The 14791-nt window shown below is 46.0% G+C and overlaps 1 protein-coding gene across 1 annotated transcript in view; it reads left to right on the top strand.

Moving 5' to 3' along the window:
- LOC147711799 (gamma-aminobutyric acid receptor subunit pi-like) overlaps nt 1-14791 on the top strand; it is a 488208-nt gene that overhangs the window by 233098 nt on the left and 240319 nt on the right. The gene's annotated exons all lie outside the window — the stretch shown is intronic.

Genomic DNA, 14791 nt, shown 5'->3' with positions numbered 1-14791 from the left:
AGGGGGTGAGCAGGGGTTATCGAAGGGTGTGATCCCCTTGCCCTGACTAGAAAAGGTGTGTCCCTATTTGTCAGAAGTGCATACCTCTGCCAACTAGAGACAGCCGGTTCTAACAATGGGCGTACATATAGTCGCGTGTGGTCAATGAGATAGCGTTTGTCAATACTAGCAGATTGTGTATAAACATGATCAGTCGATACGGGTGGCAGAATGCAGTACATATGAATTTACATTTGGTGGGTTATTCATCTAGGGATCAGCATACTACATACTACAGACGTTCTGACTTTCTCTTCGGCGGTATCAATGTACAGTAAAAGTGACCGATAAACATTTTGAAAACAATACAAAGTGGTTGAGGGAGGAATTCAGTTCAGTACAAGCAATCAGTCAAGGGAAAGGGGGATGATATCTTCGTCACAGTGTCTTTTTAGCAGCGAGCCATCACTGGTAGGCTCTAGTCCGTCTTCTTTCGTTGGCGCTGTTGAGAACCGGCGGTGGAGCTATGAGTCCAGCTCGGATCCAACTTTACACGTTGCAGGGTGCGATCTGTCCTCTGCTGTTAGATCACAGTCCTGTTTTCTAACTAATCTTTTTAGGGGTGCCTCACGCTCGGCACCTGCATTTCCTTTTCCTTCCGTGGCAAAACCCTATTCTTCCTAAATGTCGTTCCTTTTTCTGAGTCAAAATCCAGGGGTTAGAATGGGGGTGTCGTTGGGTAATCGAGGGAAGAGAGGGCGGAGTGGAGTCAGATTCTCTGAAGCAGACCCAGGGAGCAAATGATAACGAGCAGGCAGGCCCATTGATCGGGCTCAGAGGGGCGGGGGACTTCTGGCACAGGTTGGTCAGCAAACAGGGGCTTCAGGGCAGCCCTTCATTCTTTCATTTTCCGTGTTTGAAAGTGGTGCCTCGTCCCGCGTCTCGTTGCTCTGCGGCTCCATCTTTGGTCCAGGTCATACGTGCTTCATGATCTGTGGCCAGGCTGAGCGTCACGTCCAGCCCCTCTCCTCCGGTGATTGTGTATCCTTGAATGGGTACAAAACAAGTTTTTAGAGAACCGGTCAACAGAGGATATTTATACATTTCAATTCCGTCCTCAATCCGAAGTGGCTGGGGACTTGTTCATCAGTCACGGTCAGAAGTCATCACTATGTAGTATGTAAGAGGGCATTTCTACTGTGTTTGTAAGTCTATTTGGTGTTCATTTATGACGTATATGGGGAGAAGTCAGGCTCCTATCGACTGTGTATTCTTATCAAACTCGGAATCGGATCCTTCGGGAAAGACCCGTTTACTAACCCAAGTCCTAGCAGTCTTACATTTCCCTCCAGAGTCGGCTAATTCTAGCGAACAGGTGGGTGTACTAACATCTAACATCATGAGAAAGGGACAGAGGCTAAACATTCTTTTCCCAAAGAGCAATGGTTAATCAGGGTCATCAGTTATAATTCGGGGGCAACAGTTATGGAGCTGGGGTCAATCGGGAGAGACGAGGACGCTTTGGACATCCGCACTTGGGCGCAGAGGGGTGGGACAATCTGGGCATTGGGGGTTGTTTTTCTAAGGACTGAGAATAGAAGGCCATTGACGTATAGTCCCCCTATAAAAGGCCAGATTAGGGGACATCAGTCGTCTCACCTGTCCTTTCCTTTTTAGCCAATTCAAGTTCCTTCATTTTGCAGAAAGGAGAGGTAGTAACATGGCGAGTCACAATCGTTTGAGTTCCTGTCAATTTTGCCGAACACCTTTGTGTTCAAAAAGACCCAATTAGGCTCGTGCCGGCGGGGCACAACGTTACCACATAAAGGAAGAGGGAGTAGGGGGACTCTCATAGAGAGTGAGAGTCGTCCGCATTCTAAATGAACCACTTGGTACACGCATGACAGAGAGAGAGAGAGAGAGAGAGAGAGAGAGAGAGAGAGAGAGAGAGAGAGAAACGTGTACAATAATAGGCCATTTAGTGCGCACACAACACAGAACAGCAGGGGTCAAGTAATATAGAAACACAGGCAGAAGGGTGACATAGATCCATACATTACGTACACACGAATTCAGGTGGAGGTGACAATACATGTAGTTACACACAAATGATCCAAGACAGAACATAGAACAGTTTTCTGGCCAAAAATATTTCTTCCTGCATGCTGCGCATTCTTAGTATCCTACTTAATTCACCTGGGCGTTGAGCTTTTTACCTTTTTCCTTCTCTACACCTCTGCCAATTGGTCGGGAATTAATCTGGTCGGGCTAATACTCACAGTGGGGCTTTTGAATTATTTCTCTTTTTCTTTTCTAACAAATGATTTTCCAGGCTGAAGCGACAGAGGGGCATCAACCGGGAGGACAACGGGGCAGAGTTTACTCATTGGTGCGCGTCCTTGCTTGGTTGTATTACTTGGGGTATCAGGCGAAGTCATATTTTGCCATACTGTAATACCCCGTCAAGTTTCTACTTCGGACCACTCCTCCAGTTGCTGGGTTCAGAGAGAGTCACTTGTAAGTAAGGGAATGCTATATCTTTGTTTGTCCGTCGTGTATAGGTACCATGTCCAGTTCCCTTTTTCCCCCCTCCATCGGTCGTTCGATCATTACTTAAGTCACGCACAAAATAATTCTCTCATCCATCCAAATGTGTGCAACGTATATTTAGTCGAGCTATACACATCAGGGCATGCACACGTGTGTTCACATCACACAAAAATCGTCACACTCTCAGGGGCTGTCCCCTCAGACAATCACGATTCTTCACAGTGCTAGCCTGACTTTCGCGCGGGACCATGGCGTGTTGCTTAGCTCTTCTCCATACTTTAGTCGACGTCCCGACATGACCTGCAGAAAGAAGGGAAAAAGAAAGGGGTGGGGGCAGCGTTTTAAAACACATCAGCGCGCATAAACCCGAAAATGTTTTTACCTACCACATACTCGGCCTATCTCCACAGGATGCGGTCTCTACCATCTTGGCGTTTAAGCCCAGAGGGACCGGTTGCGTGGGAGAGATAATTATTGATGGACTGAGGAAGAGGGATGGTCTACAGTGGTATAAGGTCATTTTTTGTCTGTCAGGCACGGAAACTAAAGGGGCTAGGTGGCATTTCCTTCGGAGTGGTTTAGGACATTTTAAAACAACTTCCTTGATACATGCGGCACTTAAAGTAGGAGCTAAGTACCAGGGCCTTTATTGATCGCTTTATGCTGCACAAAGAAGGAAAAAATACATATATCAAAACCTGGAACATTCATATTCGCTGCTTCTGCGCACTACGCTTTTAACCTTCAACCTTAATCGAGCTGCTTTCTTCCACCTATATTTCACTTATATCGGGGACAGTAGCCATACATTCGAAGCTTATCAATCCAAACACTACAACTATACTTGCTCCTTTAAAAAACCTTTAATTAAAAATGTTGGTGCACAAATACGGGCCTACAACCCCGTGGGTCGGCCACGGAGCAGACTGGAACTGTGCATGAGGGGAACGGAGTCGGCGGTCATTGATTTCATAATGGAAAGGGCGACAAGTGCAATAAAATCATATCGAAACTTCATTTGTGAGCAAATATCATAAGTGTTGAAATTCAAACTTTCAGTAACCATGGTGCATCAAAACTTAACATCAATTCATTGTCCGAATGTTCAATCAGTACCCATTCTCATATCAATTCATTGTCCTAACACATAATCAGTACCCATATTATATCAATTCATTGTCCGACTACATAATCAGTACCCATCTTATATCAATTCATTGTCCAACTACATAATCAGTACCCATCTTATATCCATTCATTGTCCAAAAACTACATACATATCTCATAACATCAAGGCTGAGCAATCGGGGTACAACAAGGAGCTGAAAGTTTCAGTTGTACCGGCGCCATTTTGGGTGAGGTCAGGCATATCCGAGTATGGTCAAGATGTCTCCCTCAACTCGTGGTCGGACCAGAACCTCTTTCGGAAGTCCAAACAGTTTCGTGAAAGGGGTAACAGAAGGGACTGGCGATATGAACCATCAGTCAAAGTGGGGGGGAGGCAACAATCTTTCCTACCGGGTCATACTGGTGTCCCACCGGAACTGATCACGTTGGCAGTCTTGCAGGATTTTGGGCATTTCAAGACTGAGGCTGGTGCCGGCATGAGTGCTCCGACGTCTCGTGGTTCCCATCGGGGGACGGGGGCGCCCGCGTGGAGGGGTCGGGCCCCCCGGCTCTTATAGAATCTTCAAGGTCGAGGAGAAGAGCACAGGACGTGCGCCGGTCCTGGGCAAAAGCGCCGCTTTTCGATAGGGTCCCTTCAAATGGAGCGTTGGGGTGTCGCTGGAAGCCTCCACCTGGGGAGGTGGGGGAGGCTCGTTCGCGCCGCCTCCTCCTCCCAGCGACCCCACGCCATTTCTCGGCTCCAGCACCTCAGGATGGCCGTACCAGGCAAGGAAAAGGGGGGGGGGTCGGTGGCATATGCAAGACACCCCCCCCCTCCATTGTCGCAGCCATCATTGGAAGTGCTGTTGCAGGCAACAATCCGGTGTTGTCGCAGTATGGCGCTGTCGCAGCCAACAGTCCAGCGTTGTCGAAGCCATTATAAGAAAGTGCAGTTGTAGCCATAATTAAACAAAGGAGTGTTGTGGCAGCAATGATTGAAGAAAAGGTGCTGTCGGCCAGGGGACCCTGTCGGCCTCGGCTCCAGTTTTTCATGGCCAGAGCAGGCGATAAAGAGGGGGGGGGGGTCGGAGGCAGAGGCAAGACATCCCCCCCGTGGCCTGCAGGGCGGCAGAAGAAGGGAATGGGGAGAACAGTACATTTTCGGGCCTTCCACCCCACAGCCTCTCCTTCCGATGGCGGCCAGCCGGGCCCTGCTCTGCAAGCGTCGAGGCCTCGCCTCCCGGATGGGCGTGACCGTGGACCTGTTGCACTTCGGGAGCTTCCGGAATGGGGGTAGGTGTCTGCTGATTTGTATCTATCTCATTTTACAGGTATTGGGCGTGGCGGGCGGTGGGACAGACATGTTTGGAGCAGTGAGGGGCGGTGAAGCCTAACTACCTCGTGTCTGCCTTGGTGTCAAGCTTGGCTTCCCTCGCCATTTTTATGTTTCTTATTGCGGGTTATTTCTAACGTTTCTTATTTTTAGCGAAGTCAAAAGCTCATCAGTGGCCTACTGATTTCGCTCGACTTCTTTTTCCTTCCTTTCCTAGTGTGTTTCATGCTAAAGTTTCTGTTAACAGGATATGGTGTTTACTTCATATTTTACATATGTCCTTTTTACTAGGGTGGGTGTCCTCCGGTTAAGCCAGACGATCCACCTCTAATAAATGGTCCGGGTGGAACTAGTTAATCAATCAGTGGGGAGTAGATAGGCATGACAGGTTACAACGGGGGACAAAGGTCCGCATTACCTACCCTTCACTACTTGCAAAGACTAGACAGAATATTTCTATTCTACGTTATTTGTAAACAGAGAATACCTCAAACGAACTATTCTTTGAACAGTAAATGTCCAGACAATCAATCAATCAGTGGGGAGAAAAACAGGCATGACGGATTACAACGGGGACAAAAGTCTGCATTACCTATCCTTCGCTATCTGCAAAGGGAGACAGAATATTCCTATTCCTCTCTATTTGTAGACAGGGAATATCTCAAAAGAACAATAATCGATACAATCGAGAACAAACAATCAGTGGGGAGAAAGATAGGCATGACGGATTACAACGGGGACAAAAGTCTGCATTACCTATCCTTCGCTATCTGCAAAGGGAGACAGAATATTCTTATTCCTCTCTATTTGTAGACAGGGAATATCTCAAAAGAACAATAATCGATAAAATCGATAACAAACAATCAGTGGGGAGAAAGATAGGCATGACGGATTACAACGGGGACAAAAGTCTGCATTACCTATCCTTCGCTATTTGCAAAGAGAGAGGAACGTTCCTATTCGTCGCTGTTTGCAAACAGAGAATGTCTCAAAGAGAACCAATACTTCAAGTAGCAACCAAAGCTAAATGAACCAATCAATGAACAATATCAGTATTTAAATACTGATTTCAATACAAACAATCAATCAATCAATCAGATGGGTAAAGCCATCCTACCAATCAGACGTAAAGACGTCCTACTTAACCTTACCCGGACCGGACCGTGTGGACAGTTCTTCGCCTTCCTCCTTCCAGCGCCCGATCGTTCTCTTACTTCATTATTTACCGCAGCATTCCTGTGGGGTTCCAGTCAGGACAGTAGGTCACCTGAGAGAGGTCCGTTCAAAATCGGTGAAGTTCATTCAATCGGCAGCCAGGCGAGGGCCCTCTCAAGGCAGGTATACTCCAATTGTTTCGACGTTCACCCCATCGTCTGGACCTCTCTTACTGGACCTTATGTCTCTGATGGGCCCCGCGTTGGGACGCCAATTGAGGAAAATCAGCCCAAACTACTACTGATGCCCAGGCTGCTGGCGCAAGGCGCCTCTAAGTTCCCATCTTGAATAGTTACCAAACAAAGAGACGGGCGCTGGTAACAGGGACACAAGAACAGAGGTTTATTACTCATGAGGAGAGCCTGTCATTTCAGACACAAAACACAGTGTCTTCGGGAGGTGCTCTAACAAGTTCTCTGAGACTGCGTCTTTTATACACAAGTTGATGATGCATAAACATTCCTTATTACAATAAAGACATTGTGAAGCAAGGAAAAGACATCCCCGGTACCCCCCCCCCCATGTTCCGGTTTATTCCAACACGTGGCTACAGTAGAGGTCCTCACCCCCCCATACAATAGGAGGGGGCTACAATGCAGCAGAGTGTTCCGCTGATTCCTTTGGAATGTGTGCGCCTGATCGGATCTCAGGGGGTGGGGAGGTCATGATCAATAGTAGCTCCTTTGAAGAGGGGCGAGTGCATACAGTAGCGGGCAATAAACTGTATCCTCAGGCTAAGGGATGACCAGCGGTCCGTGCAGACAGTCGGGCTCAGTGGAAGGGGTCATCAAAGGAGGGGTATTCAAGAAAGGAAGGGAGGTGTTGGTCAGGCGCGGGGTGTGATTCCCAGGGGCAGAGTCGCACAGAAGGAGAAGTCTTATGACCCGTGCAGGAGAGAGCGGGGGCAGCCAGAGTGCGCGGAGGAGGGGTGCCGGGAGTTTAACAAATGGGCAGAGAGGCCATGGTGTCTAAAATGGTTGTTTGTGTGTGTGCGTGCATGGGTCTATGCTGGCGAGATGATGCGGTCAACGCTTCACGGTATTCATTCTGCTTACAGTGAGGGTATGATGAAAGCAAATGAACGCCGCTTATGTGCATTAACATTGTCATTTTCCACAAAGGATGGCGAAGGCAGAGAGGGCCTTTGCCAGGGAGAAACTAGCTCTGGAGGGTAGATTGTCCCCTGAGAGAAGTTTTAGTTGTCTGGATTCACCAGAAAGGGTGGGATCCAGTGGTGGCTGCAATATGGAGTCCAATACAGGAAGTCCTACTCCCTGATCCCAGAGCGTGGTACCTAGTTCCCAGGAAGAGGATGTCATGCCTGAAGGCTATACGTTGAGGTTCAGGGGCAGTAGGAAACTGTCTCACCAGTCTTGGGGGGAGTTTGTGGATGAATGTTGGGATGCACTGGAAGGTTAGGTGATGGGTCTGCATGCCTGATGTGAATTGCATGTCTGGGTTTTGAGTGACAGCGGCTGGGAGGTGTGTGTGGCTCCAGGAGGGGCAAGGTGAGTCAGCGCTAGGCTGAATGGAACTAGCCGGGTAAACAGAGTGCTCCAGAACCAGTTGACACTGGTTTCCCCAAGCCCTGTGCTTCATAGACAAAGGGGAAAAGTGGTATAAAGATAGGGACTCTGACCCCATGAGAGGTGTGCTATTCCTGTGCTTATTCTGACACTGGGGGCTGCTGCTGGGCTCCAGAGCCCAGCCTTTTGCCCCCAGGACTTTGCTGACTGGAGCATTTGGTATCAAGCACCTCGTGAGCAGTATACTCTGAGCACAAAGGAAGGCCTGTTGGCCTGGGGTCAGTTTAGAGGGTTGGTAGGGAGCACGGCCCTAACATGATGACCAATGCATAATATGTTTATGCCTAATGTGATGATGCATAATGTGTTTATGCTGGTTACTAATGTGATGTTGCATAATGTGTTTATGATGATGCCTATGGCCTAATGGGTTTATGCTTATGAGGTGGGCCTACTGGGTTTATGCCTAATGTGATAATGCTAATGTCATTATTGTACCAGTAGTTACCGGTTGTGTTATCTGCTACTTGCGATTTGTGTAATCCTGGTCCTGTATATAATCCCCTGTATATTTCTACCTGGTGCCAGGTGCCACGCACAGTGTATATGTGTGATTATGTTTCTAATGTATTTATGATAATACAAAGGCTATTTTGATATAACCTTGTGTGGAGTTTCTTTTGTGGTGTGCCTAGTTTGTTGCTGTTGTGTGTGTGTGTGTTGCGCAAACGCTTTGCACATTGCCTCTGGGATAAGCCTGACTCCTCGTGCCAAGCTACCAAGGGGGTGAGCATGGGTTATCTTTAGCGAGTAACTCCCTTGCCCTGACTAGAGTGGTGGTTTCTGCCTGGCTTTTACGCAAGCCAGAGCCAACCAGAAATCCAATTTCTATCATGCAGCTTTTTGGTTTAGGTTTGATAAAGGCAATGAAAAGTAATTTATCAACCATATGGAGGTGTGGGTGAGGGAAATGTATTTTTGGGACAGCACTGATTCCCAGAGGAGATTGGCAAGATGTATTAAAATATAAACACAGTTGAGAAAAACAGGCAGAAAGTTAGGAGAGAGGTGAATGGTTTTTGTCAGGTTAGAGCTATTGGACTGATCGAGCATAGTGATATTACAAAAGAGGACTTAGCTTAATTTCATCAGGATGGGGTACATTTGCCGTCTCTAGGTAAAGAGTTTTACTTGCTGGAAATGAGGGAGAAGCTAGCTGGTTTTATGGCATTAGTGTTGAGGTTTTTGAAGAACTGGCTGTTCCGGGTGTTAGATTACATCGGCTATTGAAATACAGCCAGCAAACAAAGAATTAAAAATACGAAATAAGGGGGTGGGGTCAGGGAAATGCCTGAATTCCGGATTTTCCTGGTTGGCAGACAGACACAGGGCTCAGGCACTAGGCTGGAAGTGTTGGGGGACTTGCCAGGAGGTTGTTGGGAGATGGAGCATAGGCGAGCAACACTTCGGTCAGGTGTGGAATGATGTTGAATGCAAGGGAGCGATGCTGAATATTTGGATTGTTTGGTTAGGGGGTTTTCATGTTTGGGGGTATTTAAGGGGGATGGGGATATGTTGTTTAAACGTATTATCGAGGCGGGCTTTGGTATAAGAAGCATTTAACTGTAAAGTTCTGTTGCATACCTGTCCTCTTAAAGCAACATTTTGCTCTGACAAGTGGCATGGTAATTTTGCAGCGTTTCGCAAGATACAGTGAACCGGAAAAATAAAAGCTATTGATAGAATGCAAAGTACTCATATGGTTCACACGAGCCACGTGACCACATGACAGCTGTAAACACTGTCAGATGATGATGAGTATAACGTTGACATATGAAATGAAGAGATGCTTGTAATCTTTAACAAATCTCGAATCCGGAACACAAGTTCACAACTGGGCAATCTACTTCAGGGCTCCTGGCTTTTAGTCAAACATTTGAATACAGGAAATTTTACATCAATCCATAGAATGCTGAAAGCGAAACTACAAATCTCAGAATGCGAAGTGCTTTTGTAAAATGCCAGGGTGGTTTCACATGTAACTAAATCCACTTAACATCGCTGTTACTTTGTATAACTACAAAACCTCAAATTAAACTAGTTTGTAGCTTTGATATATATACCTGCCCCCACCACAAGCTCCAAAGCACCACAGCTGTAGAAACAATGCAGTAGTGACCTGGAGTGGACATTTATATTGAGGAAGGACACCGTGCAGCCCAGTTTGGCCAGCCCCAGCCAGACGTGCACAGAGTCGGGCTCATTGCTCATGAGAAGGGCCACTGTGTCACCTTTCTTGAACGATACATGGCGGAGTAAGACCTGGGCCACCCGGTTGCTCCTGTGGTACACTTGCCCGTAGAGGTGGCCCTGCCCTCAGGAACAACTTTTTGGGCACTCTCTCTGCCGCGGCCAGAAAGTGATCCAGAGCTATCTCCACCCGGCCTCTCTGTTTGTAGAACTTCACCTGCATCCCAGTGTGGGGCACCTTCTGCTGGGAATGCAGGTCCATCCAGATTTAGGGGAAGAAGAGCTGATGCACGAGGTGCAGGGCCAGCAGCGCTGCAGTGTACGCGGAGAGGCCAGCCAGAAGCATGGGTGCAGTTGTGGAGAGCAGGGTCCCACCAGAAAGGGTGTACTCTCACCACTCGTGGAGCAGCATCAGCCTAACACGGAACAAAATGCATGTGGAATGAATGACTTTGGGGACTGGTGAGGGGAAGACAAAAAGCAGTCTTACAGAAAATGCGCATGTGTTCCTATTCAGATAGTAAACGCTTCAGTGCTGCCAGTAACAGCAGCACTAGTTAGGGTTAGTTCAAAAGTGACATGCCCCCTTTAATGAAAAGCAAAACACTCCAGAGGCGTTGGCTTCCCTCTCTCTCTCCTGCCCGCAGCTGTCTGTATCAGGAGCCCGTGGGTCTTTCAGTACACAATGGGCATAAAGAAGGCACCAAAGCATGTCGAGCCTGCAGTAAGAGAAACTAAATAAAGAAAATAGTGCTTACAATCTAAATAACACGTACCGTGTAACAACCAAAGTAAAGGGGGAAGTCACCATGGGAGATGAAAAATGAAGAGGAGGCGGTACTAAGAAGAGACTAACAAGCCTATTCACAAATCAGACACCAGCTTTTAGGACAGACAATGACACAAGCCAATGGAAAATATGGACAGAGGGTGGGCAATGCTTCTATTCGCTACTCAATCACAACAAGTCTCGCAAAGCAGCGTGGGCGCGCAGGTTCTAGGCTCGACCTAAAAAGAGAAGCATCCACCATCCTGAGCAATAGAGTGAGGGGCAGTAGATGTAGAGCATGAGAGTCAGAAACTACACTCTATCCTACTTTCACTTCATCAGTTGCATCAGCACTAATTCGGGAATATCTATTATTATTATCTGGTTATTGGGTGGTAGGTGCAATGTTTGTGGGTGGAGTGAGTGAATAGTTTTCATTCAAAATTAATCTTTGACTTGAACTGTTCACCCCAAACTTACCTAACTGCCTTTTCAGGTATGGTACTTTTAGCCTGCCCTGGTTTTTCAGCTAACAAAACTTTGTACAGTACAGCCACATCATTGCTGATTATTCCATTTAGAGTGAAAACTCCCACCCATGCTTTAGGTAGTATTACAATTTATGTGGACTTCACAGGTGTTTGTTCATGTGATTTGCAGCAGGTAAACCATCTGCCACAAATCGGTGAATCAAATGGTGCCTAGGCTCTAGTTGCCAACCTCTGAATGGTGAAAAAATGTGCTATTGAAACATTTTTCCCTGTTTGATGTCTGAAACACAGAATCAGGTGCAAATTGTGCACGTTCTAATTTGTGAATCCTGGATACTGCAAATAAGTGGGTGCATAATTATCATCCTTAGTGGTTGGGTTGGGTTGGGTTCTCAGAGTTTTAAGTAAAATTGCGACTGTGAATACTGGAATACAAAATAATGTCAGTTAAATAGAGAAGGGTTGCTGAAGGTGACCAGAAGATTCCTTGATCTGGCTAACCTAGACTACATGGTAGTGCAAAACAGGACACTCAGAGAGCAGCACATCCATGTTTTGCTTTGTCTTGACAATGCAGCTGTCACCAGACAATTATGTGAGCACCACTAGAGAGGGGTTTTGGCTCCGCCCACATAATGGAAGTCAGGAGGACATGTTTTGATAGGGCAGACGTTGCGTGCTTCCACAAAAAATGTACTTGCTTTTAATTTAGCTGTACAATCATTTTTTTTTATTATTTCAGCAATCTGAGCTTAAACTTTCAGTGACACACACATTAAATTGTAAAGGTATTAAACTGTTTCAGAGAACTAGGTCATTTATGGTGTTTTTACTGGTAGCAGCACAGATGGGAAGAGGGCAGTCATTAATCTACATGGATTTTTAGTTCTGACTTGACAATACAACTGTCACCTGACCTTTTGACATGCACCAATATTATTCTACAGTTCTTGCTTCCACAAAAATACATATTTGTTCCTGTGCTATTTACGTTTAATGCTTCACCTTCCATTAAACCCAGACCTACTGGCACTGCCAAAGCTTGTTCTGAGATGATTCTGCAGTCAAAAATAAACAGAAGAGCAGCAAGAAAAAAACACCGTTGCTCTAGCAAGAAACATTTGCCACTCACTAAGTGAATATTTCCTAAAGACAGGGGTCCCTAGACAAAATCAAATACTTCTGGCAATAAATATAGGCTAAATAGGCGCTATATTATTTGTCCAGCCGTACAGAGTTTAATATTCAGTATATGACACAAGATACACATACAAAATTCAAGAGGGACACAACCAGCATCCTACAAACACAGAAGCACAGACAAACAGCAAAACAGGTAAAGGTTCAGGCAAGGAGGACGTGTCTGCATAACATAGAATATAGCAGTCTCAGGTAACGTAGGAACACCATTGCACAATAAACTTTACAATATATTACATGCACAAGGTGTAAAGACTGTGTAATACTGCACTCCAGACTGGTTGAGGAATTTCATGAAGATTTATTATACGTTGTTAAGCCCCATCATAACTTTGGCTTATTTTCTAATGCTCCCTTGGTCGAATGTTTTGCCAGCAAAGGGCACACAGAAAATGAAATTCGCTGGACTGTTATCACCCAAGTTATCATCCCACCCAGAGGTGGTGACTTGACCCGAATGCTCAACAGAGAAGAGCTTAAATGGATATTGAAAACGGACAGCCTGAATTCTGGACTAAACCTTCAGGAGGAATGGACTGCCCTTATTTGAATTGTTACTCATTTTCTAAACTGGAAAACTCTGACCTGGCTTAAATAGTCGCTTACAATGTCACCCTTGTGGAACCTTTCCTCTCTAGGTTAAATTGTTTTGTTGCTGACTGTTGTATTAATATGAATTATGTTAAGTCACTTTCACTATGCACTGTGCACCACTCACTTAGGCTAAGTGCACCCTGTTTCACCCAATATGGCCGCTTAGCCACTTGTCCGCCCTTTATTTCTATGCCCAAGTATGCCTTGCGCCCTTAGACCAATTAGATTCCTCCAGTCCAATCATCTCTCATCTCCTCCCCCACCCGAGCACGCCAGCGAACAGACCGAACTACCGACTAACCCGGTGAGTCTCAAGCAGCCCATAGCTCTCCTGCTTCGATTTTCTATAACTGCACAATTCTAATGGCCCGTCTTTTCCGACAGGTATAATCCTGGTACCGTCGTATTACGCTATTGTAACACGGTTCAAGTAAAACTTACCCGATTCTGGTAAGAACTCTCTCATGGTCACTCGATCCTCCCAGCTCACGTTGGCTTTCCATACCTAACAACCACCTCTTCTTACAGGGCTATCCTGCCTTCATTAGGCTACCACCCCCTTGCCTGCAAACGGCTAACTGTATTGCCCTGGTAAGCCGATTATTAAATTCACGAACTCCATTTGCACAAACCACCCCTCGCAACTACGGAAATCACCTGCACTCGCCGCATCATTTTCCCGCAACTACGGAAATCACTTGATCAACCACCCGCACTCGCCGCATCATTTTCCATTATCCTATTATCCTATATGCACATGCTTCCAGCTGTTCATAGCACTCTCGGCTACACTCGGTCATCCCGTACCACTGCACCTTTCTCGCTCTGCCCGGATCACCGCCCATACCACTGCGCCACCCACATTATCGGCACAATTAAGGAATCACTTCTTCGCTTTGGTCTGATTACTGCGTACTACTCGCCACAATATCGGCACAATTAAGGATTCACTTTGTTGGTCTGCCCGGAGTATAGAGCCAGTCACTATACCGACACATTTGAGAAATTTCCACCTGATCCTGAGCATGCTGAATTAAATAAATAGCGACCTCCTTAATCATGTTCTAAACGATCCACGTGTAAATAATGTAAGTAGGCTCACTTTTCACTCCAAGTCACCTGATTAAGTGTGTAAATAACTCTATGATTATGTTTCTAAAATGTATATATGCTTTTCTTCCAATCTCTCCCTTAGGCAATTAGAGGCTTAATAACGTTAAGGCATTAATTGAATGTCCTGATGATGGTCCACATGATTAGGTAGGGGGACCGAAACGCCGTCGACCTGTCTAGCACCCTATACAAAACTTGATTTATATGTGATGTAATGGTGCTTTCTTGAAACTTCTGTACAATTGAATTTTAAACAGAAAACGTTACTTTTACCTTAAAAAGCCCTTCTATGTTCTTAATCTACCTTCTGTATTTGATCTGATAGTGTTTGGGCACAGGCTTGTGTACCACACTGGTGAATTGTTGAAGGTATTCTTTTTGTATGAATCATTTGTTCATTGAGTAAATTTGAAGACCTCTGTCCGGCTGGATATGTCGCTCCTAATATAGATCTGATTCTGTCTATTTTTATTGTCTCATATACTCACTTGCATGGGACTGTTGTTGTTCTAAAAAGTATGTTCCCCGAGGTCCCCTGCTGAATGAATTGGGGTCCCTTGTTGTTGCTAACATTATTTTCAACCAGCACCCAACATTCCGTAGTGCATCACAGTGCAGAGGCATTCCACTAGAAGGGCATGAAGTGGGTACATGCATACATAGG

Source organism: Lissotriton vulgaris, chromosome 5 (assembly GCF_964263255.1).
Source record: "Lissotriton vulgaris chromosome 5, aLisVul1.2, whole genome shotgun sequence".
Classification (NCBI taxonomy): domain Eukaryota; kingdom Metazoa; phylum Chordata; class Amphibia; order Caudata; family Salamandridae; genus Lissotriton; species Lissotriton vulgaris.
Note: the sequence above shows the minus strand (reverse complement) of the source record. Positions and strands in the feature narration are given on the sequence as shown.